The sequence below is a fragment of the Eptesicus fuscus genome, chromosome 1 (assembly GCF_027574615.1).
Source record: "Eptesicus fuscus isolate TK198812 chromosome 1, DD_ASM_mEF_20220401, whole genome shotgun sequence".
Classification (NCBI taxonomy): domain Eukaryota; kingdom Metazoa; phylum Chordata; class Mammalia; order Chiroptera; family Vespertilionidae; genus Eptesicus; species Eptesicus fuscus.
This window is the reverse complement of record NC_072473.1, coordinates 88,404,147-88,414,693: the sequence shown is the minus strand read 5'-3', so window position 1 is coordinate 88,414,693 and position 10,547 is coordinate 88,404,147. Positions and strand designations below refer to the sequence as shown.

Here is a 10,547-nt window from a genome sequence, read left to right as displayed (position 1 = left end):
TTATAGCCTCCATCAAGTGGTGAGCAGTTTTATATTATTGATTTTATTGTTGGTCCATAAAATTTTTAGAATATTTTTCCTAGATAAGAAATATGGCACAAGGGTTTTTCAGTAACATTTTTATATTTGAAAACTGAGGCTTGGAGAGCTAAGAACAAAGTCAGACTACTGTAAGCCAAGCCTTTAGTATTCTATTGTGAAACTAGAGGTTAGTGTAGAATGGATGAAGCAGCAAGGTCTTACTGTAGGAATGATAAGTTTCCAGTAATAGAATTATTTTCTATTTAGTAACCCAGCAGACACAAATACATTACAATACATATGTATGTTGCAATAGCAATTAACTTCCTGTCATCCATCTTGAATTATTAATTCTATTTATCATGTCAAGATAGTTATTCAATGTTTGAAGATGCAACTTATAAGACATTGATCTGTGTCTTAACAACACCTCATTTTGTATTAAGTACTGTTTTTCATAGCCAAATGTTGACTTATGTTGTATACAAGCCAACTAATCAGGATAAAAATTATTGGAAAGGAAAAACAAAAAATGTTTAAGAACCCAGCTGAAAATTGAAATCTATATCTATTTCCAAAATAAAATGAAAATAATGGAACCAGCCAGGAATAGGTGTCTTGTGAAAACTGTATTTTGTAGTCCAGCCTCAGCAGATTTTCCCACCTTACACACTCTGCCCTCAATATCTTCTCATCTCATTATAGGCTATGACAACATGAGCAACAAGGAAGGATCAAGAAGTTTCAGAAAAGGAAGCATGACAATTTCTCACATAACCAGAGAAGAGAAGGGAATGATGTTAATTCATCTTCACCTATGATGTTGGCCTTCAAATCATTCCAGCAAGAACTTAATTGCAAGACATGACAAATATAAGAGATTTGTAAAAGTTGGGATATAACTGTAGAAAGTAAAAGGGCAATTTTTTTTCCTGCTTCATAGGATTACAAGTGCCCCTGATACGGAAGAAATAGTAGCTGAATCAGAAATTAAATAGGATGTTGTCAGACAAAAGATATTACAGGTGGCCCAGGAGCTCTCAACAGAAGAGAGCCATTATCAGTTCCATAGAGCCATTACTACAGGACTACAGGAATATATGGAGACTCTCTCATTTCAACACTTTATCAAAACACAGTCACTTATCAGTATGGGTGAAATTAATTAAAAATTGTATTTACAATAGAAGACAATGGGAAAGAAAGTAAGACACACTCTTCTAAGGCTCAGGATAAACAGTTTGGTACTTGGAGACTGAAAATCACACCTGTTGATTACCTTCTGGAAGTGGATGATTTAACTGGAAAGTTGATGAAGCTGTGTATTAACAGTGTGAGGAGTGTGGACATTGACACCACCTTTGAAGTGAGCCAATTTTAGGTCATATTTATGATAAGTTTTCATTCATTGGCAATACTGGACCTCATGAGGTTTCTAAGAGGCTATATACCTTGAAACAAAGTTTGGCCAAAGTGGGGAATGCTTGTTATGCCTTGAAAGTCAGTTGTTCAGAAATTCCAAAACATATACTGACAGATGTGTTTTCAGTTAAAACAAATGATTGATCGAGAAGAATGCATTTCTTAGAATAACATTACTCAGTTATTATTCTCCTAAGAGAGACTGTTTGTAAGACCATCATTTAGTATTTTATTTGACTTTATTGTAGCTTTTACATAGAAAAATTTCAGTCTTACTTGTTTTAAATTATATACAAGCTGTACATAAAATTATTGAAACAAATCATTTTCTACACATTACTCATGAAAGTCTGCATACAAATGTTTGTATATACACCTATTTGAAATTTTGCTGGCTAAATTTCATCACTTATCTTTGTAATGTGAACACACTTCAGGGTACACTTTCTTCCAAACCTGTCTTAATTGAGTTAGGGTGATATTTTTAGTGGTAATAATAATTAGTGGAAGCCATTTATAATTTAAGTTGATGATTTTTTTATACATAGAAAATACTTCTTAGTTATACACTTGGACTTGAGTTTTTTGTTTTAAGTTTATTAGTAATATTGTTCCAAACTTCCAGAGTAGGCTTACTCAATAGAACAGAATAAAAAATTACTAACTTATCAATATACTTTAATTTTATGTGGCATTATGGTAATTTATAGTATCTTCTGGCTAATTTGGCCATTTTGAATTCAGATGAAACAGATTTCCAGAAAAATCAACAAATACCCAAATATTAGTTTCCAGATTTAACTTTTGTCCTTTGTTACTGAAAGTCTGATAGAGAATTGGAGTTAATATTGTAATATTTTCACTTGTGTTCAAGTTGAATTACATACTTAGACATACAACCGAAACACTTTTATTAGTAATTATTTAGCAACTTTTGTATTGTCTATTATATTAACATTAGGCATGTTTGGAGGCTTTCCTATTCTATCATCTCTAAGAAATTACATTTAAGTAATTATAATAAAGTTTTGAAATTTTTGAAAACTAAGTTAATCAAACCATTATAGTTGTCCAGTTGTGTTCATTGAGAGTATAAAAAGTTGCCAAAGAAATTTATCCTGTATAATTCAGCAATAAGACAATTGCCAACACAGTTGAGAATAGCAATGGTAGTCTCTAGTTATATTCAGAATTGGAATTTGCCTACTGAAATTAGTTATAGATTATTCCCTATGATGTCAAACTGACTTGAACATGACACTATTGACTAACGACCATACATTCCCATTTGTTTTGTGGGTGTTGAGAATCTAGGTATTGGATTTTATTTTTGGAAAGATTAGCTGCTGCTCTGTTTGTAAGGACTGATTCTTTGAAAGTATAATTTTCTCAAAATAAATACCTAAAGGAAAATAAAACATAGGCATGCCTAGTAAACTAAAAAACACTGTGTATTGTAAGAAACAACGTTGCATTTAATCAGTAGAAGTAACTTCCTGATATGAATATGTATGCTTCAAGTCGATATGATTTAACTTGGAGTATTATTTGACTGAGTGGTACTGATAGTAAGACCTAAAATATATATGAATTGAAAATTCAGAAAATCGCAAATTGTCTTATAGTCTCAATATGAGAACATGTCTAGGGAGACCACAGAATCATTTCTTCATGTTGGCCTTACGAAAGAAAGCAATCTAATATTTTCATGACGTTGATGCATCCTATATAATAAAGAGCTAATATTTTCATGACATTGATGCATCCTATATAATAAAGAGCTAATTAGACCAAACAGCAGAATGACCATCCAGATGACCTTCTGGATGAAGCCAGGGTTGCAAGGGCTGAGACAGCTGTGACTGTGAAGGTCAAGCCCCTTGTACAAATATTGTGCATCGGGCCTCTAGTATAGAAATATGATGTTAACTTGAGAGTAGATTGACAGAGGATAGAGATGAAGAACCAAGAAGGTTTTTTTTTTTTTTTTTCATTTATGATGTGTATGACTGAAGATGTTTATACTTCAGAGTTCAGTAGAATTGGTAAAAAACTTATGCATCCAGCTAACTCAAGAAGAATATCAGGTACTAAATTGCAGTAGTTGATCTTACATAAAATTTTTAGAAACACTATCAAACTTTCTGTTCAGTTCACTCAAATTTATTTCAAAAAGTGTTTACTTACCAGTACATTACTACCCTAGGAGAAAAACAGTATGAATAACCAATAGTGCCTGCCCTTATGCAGTTTATGATCTACTGGAAAAACAAACAAAATTATCATATAGTGTGATGACTGCCAAAAGAGGTACAACTGTAAAGGAGGTAATCTAATTTTGAATTTGAAGTATGAGTAAGATTTAGTCACGTAAAAGAAGGAGATGATTCCTAACAGAAGGAATGGTATGTTATGTGGGTGAAAGAGCAAAAAAAATAGAAAATTCAGTGTGGTTAGAACATAGGTTAAGAGGCAGAGAGAGAAAGCTAGACAAGAATGCAGGGGCCAAATCATGATGGCTAGTGAACCATATAACAGAGTTTGGACTTTAACTTAAAGGAACAGTCTGCAAACTTTTTGGTCTCAGGACCCTGTTATATTCTTAAAAATTATGGAGGGCTCCAAAGAGCTTCAGTTTATCTGTCATATCTGTTAATACTTAAAATATTATAAATTAAAATGGGCAAATATTAAAAACTAGTGGCCCGGTGCACAAAATTTGTGCACAGGGGTGGTGTTCTTCAGCCCGGCCTGCACCCTCTCCAATCTGGGACCCCTTGGGGGATGTCCAACTGCCAGGGGTGATCAGGCTGGCAGGCAGAAGCAGTTAGGGGAAATCAGGCAGGCAGGCAGGCAGGCAAGCGGTTGGGAACCAGCAGTCCTGGATTGTGAGAGGGATGTCCAACTGCCCGTTTAGGCCCAATCCATCAAGGGGTCCCAAATTGGAGAAGGTGCAAGCTGGGCTGAGGGACACACACACCCTCATGCACAAATTTCACACACCGGGCCTCTAGTAATTAATAAATGATAATACAAGAATAGACTCTGTGTTTCACATAATCACAACTGTAAACCTACTTTTGCTCAGCCCTGTATAGTCTCAGAATTAAAATAACCAGAGTAAGAGCTGAAATTTTGATAGAATGGACTGGATCTTTTGGCATATTCTGAATAGAGCCTTAATTTGCCAAGCTTACAATAATTTTTTAAAGAACTTGAATTTTTTAAGAAGAACTGGGTTTACTGAGAGGCAAATACTCTAAATTTCAGCTAATTATAATAATCCTTTTACCTACGCCATTGGAAAAATTTCTTAACTGCCTATATTTATAACAAAACCTTTTTTAAAAAATCCTCAACCAAGGAAATATTTTTATTGATTTTAGAGAGGAAGGGGACATCAATATCAGAGAGAAATATTGATTGTTTGCCTCCCATATGTGTCCCGACTGAGGATTAAACCTGCAACCTAGGTATGTGCCCTGACTGGGAATCAAACCCACAACCTTTGGTGTATGGGATGATGCTCCAACCAACTGAGCAACCCGGCCAAAGCACAAAACCATTTTTTAAGGCACACCCATCAACCTAAGGCACAACATTAATAACATAGATTCACAAGGTTGTTTCTTTTACTTTTGTAAACACACTTGCACACAACATTTGGTCATATGCTGAACTTTTTTATTCCCTTTTACTTAGTTAAAAAGGCTGTCAGTTCAGGATTGAAGCAGGGGTTATTATTATTATTACTAGAGGCCCGGTGCATGGAATTCATGCACGGGGGGGGGAGGGGGGAGAGTGTCCCTCAGCCCAGCCTGCACCCTTTTCGATCTGGGACCCCTTGAGGGATGTCTGACTGCCTGGGAAGTCAGACATCACTCTCACAATCCAGGACTGCGGGCTCCCAACTGCTCACCTGCCTGACTACCTGATTGCCCCTAACTGCTTCTGCCTGCCAGCCTGATCACCCCCTTACCACTCCCCTGCCAGCCTTATCGATGCCTAACTGCTCCCCTGCCAGCCCAATTGCCCCTAACTGCCCTCCCCTGCAAGCCTGGTTTCCCCTAACTGTCCTGGCCTGCAGGCCTGGTCACCCCCAACTGCCCTCCCCTGCTGGCCTGGTCACCCCTAACTTCCCTCTCTTGCCAGCCTGGTCACCCCAAACTGCCCTCCCCTGCAGGCTTGGTCCCCCCAACTGCCCTCCCCTGCTGGCCTTGTTGACCCCAACTGCCCTGGACCAGGCCAGCAGGGGAGGGCAGTTAGGAGTGACCAGGCCAGCAGGGGAGGGCAGTTAGGGGCAATCAGGCTGGCAGGGGAGCAGTTAGGCATTGATCAGGGTGGAAGGGGAATGATTAGGGGGTGATCAGACTGGCAGGCAGAAGCGGTTAGGGGCAATCAGGCAGGCAGACAGGCGAGCAGTTGGGAGCCAACAGTCCTGGATTGTGAGAGGGATGTCTGACTGCCCGTTTAGGCCCGAACCCTCGAGGGGTCCCAGAATGGAGAGGGTGCAGGCTGGGCTGAGGGACAAGGGACAAACACCCCTCCCCTGTGCACAAATTTTGTGCACCGAGACTATTATATATATATATCTACTCTTTTATTAGTGTATACTAATACTCTTATATTAATATATATATATATATATATATATATATATATATATATATATACACACACACACACACTAATAAAAGAGAAAGATGCAAATTGACTGTACCTTCAAAATGCCCACCAGCCAATCAGGATTGAGTATCCAAATTAACGCAACAAAGATGATGGGTTAATTTGCATACACAGGTGCCGAGCGGCTGGGGTGGGATGCTTGCATCATTGCCATGACAACAGCGCAGGTGTTCTGCACCACCCCAGCCACTCAGGGCCTCTGGGCAGAGTGGGAAGGTGGGGCCAGAGCAGAAAGAGGCAGCTCCAGGGCCGGAGTGGAAAGAGGTGGCTCCGGCTCAGGGACCAGAGTGGAAAGGCGGTGCTGGCAGCCAGGGAAAGAAGGCCCATTCTTGCATGAATCTTCATGCATCAGGCTTCTAGTATATATACATATATATATACTAGAGGCCCGGTGCACGAAATTCGTGCACGGCAGGGAGGGGGGGTAGCAGGGGGTGTTGTCCCTCAGCCCAGCCTGCAGTCTCTCCAATCTGGGACCCCTCAAGGGACCTTCATTTTTTCCTTCAAGAGTGTGGTGGAAAAACCCTAGATTACCTTCTTGGATTCTTATAACCCAAATTACCAAGAACACTGCAATTGGTGGCCTACAGGGAGCTTAGCCAATGAGTTGTCAGAAAAGGTATTTACTCTCAAATTGGTTTGGCTCAGTGGATAGACCATGGGCCTGCAGACTGAAGGGTCCCAGGTTTGATTCCTGTTAAGGGCATGTACCTTGGTTGGAGGCATATCCCCAGTGGGGAGTGTGCAGGAGGCAGCTAATGGATGTTTCTCTCTCACTGATATTTCTGACTGTCTATCCCTCTCCCCTCTTCTCTGTAAAAAAAAAAAAAATCAATAAAAATATTTTTTAAAAAGGTGTATCCTCTGCTGCTCATGCAGCCCCTGGGTTGTGTTCATTGGGCTAGGGGCATGTCCCTGCCACCCGGTGGTGGCTGCTGGGGTCTCCACACACCCCAGAGGCCAGCAGCCATCCCCCTGTGGAGGGCGCTAGGCTTGGGGCATGGACACAATCTGCCACTTGGTGCTTGGAGTTTGGAAAGCCTCTGGCGCAGGGCGGGAACATCCCCGTCTCCAAACGCCCCAAGGCCAGCAGCCAGCCCCACCATGGGCCCCAGGCTCGAGGCTTGCAGGGACCCTGGGCAGCATGCAGCGGTGGCCGCCAGGGTCTCGGCAAACCCAGGAGGCCAGCAGCAGCCCCTGGTCCTGGGCGCCTGGCTGGGGGCTTGGCCCCAAACCGCCACTTTGTGCAGGAGCCTTTGCAAGCGGCTTGGGGAGGCCAGCAGCCAGCCTGACCATGGGCCTCAGGCTTGGGGCTTGCAGGAACCCTGGGCAGCATACAGCAGTGGCCGCCAGGGTCTGGGCACACCCCGGAGGCCAGCGGCAGCCCCCGGTCCTGGGCGCCTGTCTAGGGGCATGGCCCCAAACCGCTTGCAAAGGCTCCTGCACAAAGCGGCGGTTTGGGGCCATGCCCCCAGCTAGGCGCTCAGGCTCGGGGCTTGCAGGGACCCCGGGCAGCACACAGCAGTGGCCGCCAGGGTCTCAGCACACCCCAGAGGCCAGCGGCAGCCCCCGGTCCTGGGCGCCTGGCTGGGGGTGTGGCCCCAAACCGCCACTTTGTGCAGGAGCCTTTGCAAGCTGCTGGGGGCGGGGCAGAACATCGATGCGGGGTGTTTCACCTGCCAGGTTGCTTGGCACCTACACCCATAGGCTCTGAGTGGCCAGGGGGTGTTCTGGGACCCCTGCCGCTCAGGACCTAAGCACAGGCCTACAGGCTAGGAGCGGCCTGGGTCCGGAGGATGTTTCCTGGACCCAGGCCGCTCAGTGCCCACATATGCAAATTAACCGCCATCTTGTTCACTCTGATTGGCTGTGGCCGTAGCGGAGGTATGGTCAATTTGCATGTTTCTCTATTATAAGGTAGGATATATATGTGTGTGTTTGTGTGTGTGTATGTGTTTATACTGTGTATATATATATATATGTGTGTGTGTGTGTGTGTGTGTGTGTGTGTACCAAATGATCATAGTGTGCACTTTAAACTCACATGTTATATGTTGATAATAGCTATGTAGTTGGGGGGGGGATGCTCAAGAGCATTAGTTATGAGGAAAATGAAAATTAAAACCACAATCTGATAAGCACTTCACACATATTAGAATGGTTCAAATATAAAATTAGGTCTCCAATACAATGTGCTGTCAAGGTTGTTGAGAAGCTAGGACCCCCCCACCCCCACCATACATCACTGAGGGGGAATGTGAAGTAATACAATTACATGGAAACATGTGCAGTTTCTTATAAAGTTAAGCATACACCTTCCCAAGTTTTACCCAACAGAAATAAAAATAACATCCACCAAAATACTTGTACAAGAATGTTTATAACAACTTTTGTCAGAAAAGTAAAAACTGTAAAGAACCCAAATATCCATCAACAGGAACATAGGAAAACAGATTGTGGTATATTCATACAATGAAATACAATTCAAAAAAGAACAATTTATACATAAAACAGCATGGATTAAACTTACTAACATTTTGCTGATAAGCAAAAAATACAGGCTGCACGATTGCATTTATATGAAGTATTAGAACAAGCAAAATTAATTTATGGTGAGATAATCTTAGAGAGAAATTTAAAATATAAAATAAAATGGGCCTCAGAGAGCAGAAAATGAAAACATCACTAGAGGAGAAAATAGCAACAATAGGAATGTGGCTTGGAGAGCAACAAGAAACCATCAATGTCCTTTTGCACTTTAGAAGTATAGCCCCTAAGAATGAAATTTAGAACTCAGTTCTAATGCAAACCAAACCACACTGCTGAAAGCAATACAATTTAAGTAAGTGGTATAGAGGGAAAAAATCTGACTAATCCTCAGGTAACCTAAATCATAGACTAGTTTAATTGACCTTTTGGCATTTCTTTTTCTTTCTAAGTGGTTTTAACTTTTTATGAACTGAGGGGTTAGGATTACATAACTTTCAAGCCTAGTCTACATCCACTACTGTGATTCAATTTCAGTTCCAATAGATACCATCTTCCAATATGTGAATGCACTTTCAGGATAGAGGTCCAATCCTTGGATCCCAGTAGCATAGAAACAAAACCGTGGGCTTTGCTTTAAATGTTCCATACAAGAGAGGTTAAAGAGCAACTAAGCAAATGGGTGCTAACTCCAGTTCAATTGCATTGTTCCCCAGTTTTCTCTGCATCTTGCACCTCTAAATCTCTCAACATAAAAACTGTAGTCTTATCCTCTCCTCTGTGTTAAAGGAGTGCTGAATTTAAAACTTCTGCTTTTACTGTCCGCTTAGAAAATGATTGTTGTTTGATGAGGAGTAACACTGCATTTTCGTTAGAGATAAGGATTTCAAGCAATGCAATTGGGTGTGCGTTTACAAGTGTGGTCTGTTTCTCAGGTGTGCACCTGGAATGTCAAGCAATATGGTGGTAAATGTTTGTCTATGGGGAAGAACTACATATGCAGACACAAAGCAACAAAAATGTATATTGGTTTGAAATTATGGGGGACACCTATGTTTGTAGGTTCTTGCCAAACACTTCACGTCAAAAGACCAGAGTAGTTTGCAGTCAAATTATTAACAATTGTGCCCTTTAAGTCATCTAAACTGAATTCTTGCCTAGCAATAACAACAGGCTAATTAGCTTCTCCATTGGCAATCTTAACTCAAAAGAGAAAACAAACTTGTCCAGGAAAAAATCTCTCCTAAAAACTGGGCAAAGTATTTGACAAAAAAGTCCACAAAAGAATATGTATAAATAGCCAATAAGTACACATGAAAGCATGCAAAACATTATCCACCATTATTCTCACATTCACAGAGCAAAGTAAACCTATAATAATTGGGGTCTTAAGAGGAAGGGCTCTTAACTGGGCATATGGAGAGCTAGAGGGAACCTCTTGAAGGCTGGACTATTGGTGCCCATAAGGAAATTCTACACTAGTGTACAGATGACTGGTGGGGAAATCTGGGCATTGAGTTCACAAAGGTTCAGGCAGAGAACTCTCACCTGGCAAGCAAGTTAGGAAGGAAATCTTGGCCTACACAGATAACATTAACTTGTGCATCCAGTGGGTCCAGGGAACACTTTTGGTTGGCATTCTATCACAGCTAGGATGTACTCTCTGCTGAGCTGCATCTGGGAAACACTGCTGGGGCCAGGAAAACTTTAAACAGATCATGAGAAGGAGAAACCAAGATGGCAGCATAGGTAAACATCTAAACTGAAGCCTCGCACAACAATTCCAAAAATACAACTGAAAGACAAAACAGACATCATCCAGAACCACAGGAAAGCTGACTGACTGGAATTTCTACAACTAGAAGGAAAGAGAAAACCACAAGGAAAATCAGAGGAGCTGTAAAAGCCTGAGGTATAGAGACACGGGCGTG

At 41.3% G+C, this 10,547-nt stretch overlaps 1 pseudogene; it reads left to right on the top strand.

The window, feature by feature from the left end:
• Positions 1-737: 737 nt before the first annotated feature.
• On the top strand, positions 738-1,609 carry LOC103299962 (translin-associated protein X-like; annotated as a pseudogene).
• The last annotated feature ends 8,938 nt before the right edge of the window (positions 1,610-10,547 follow it).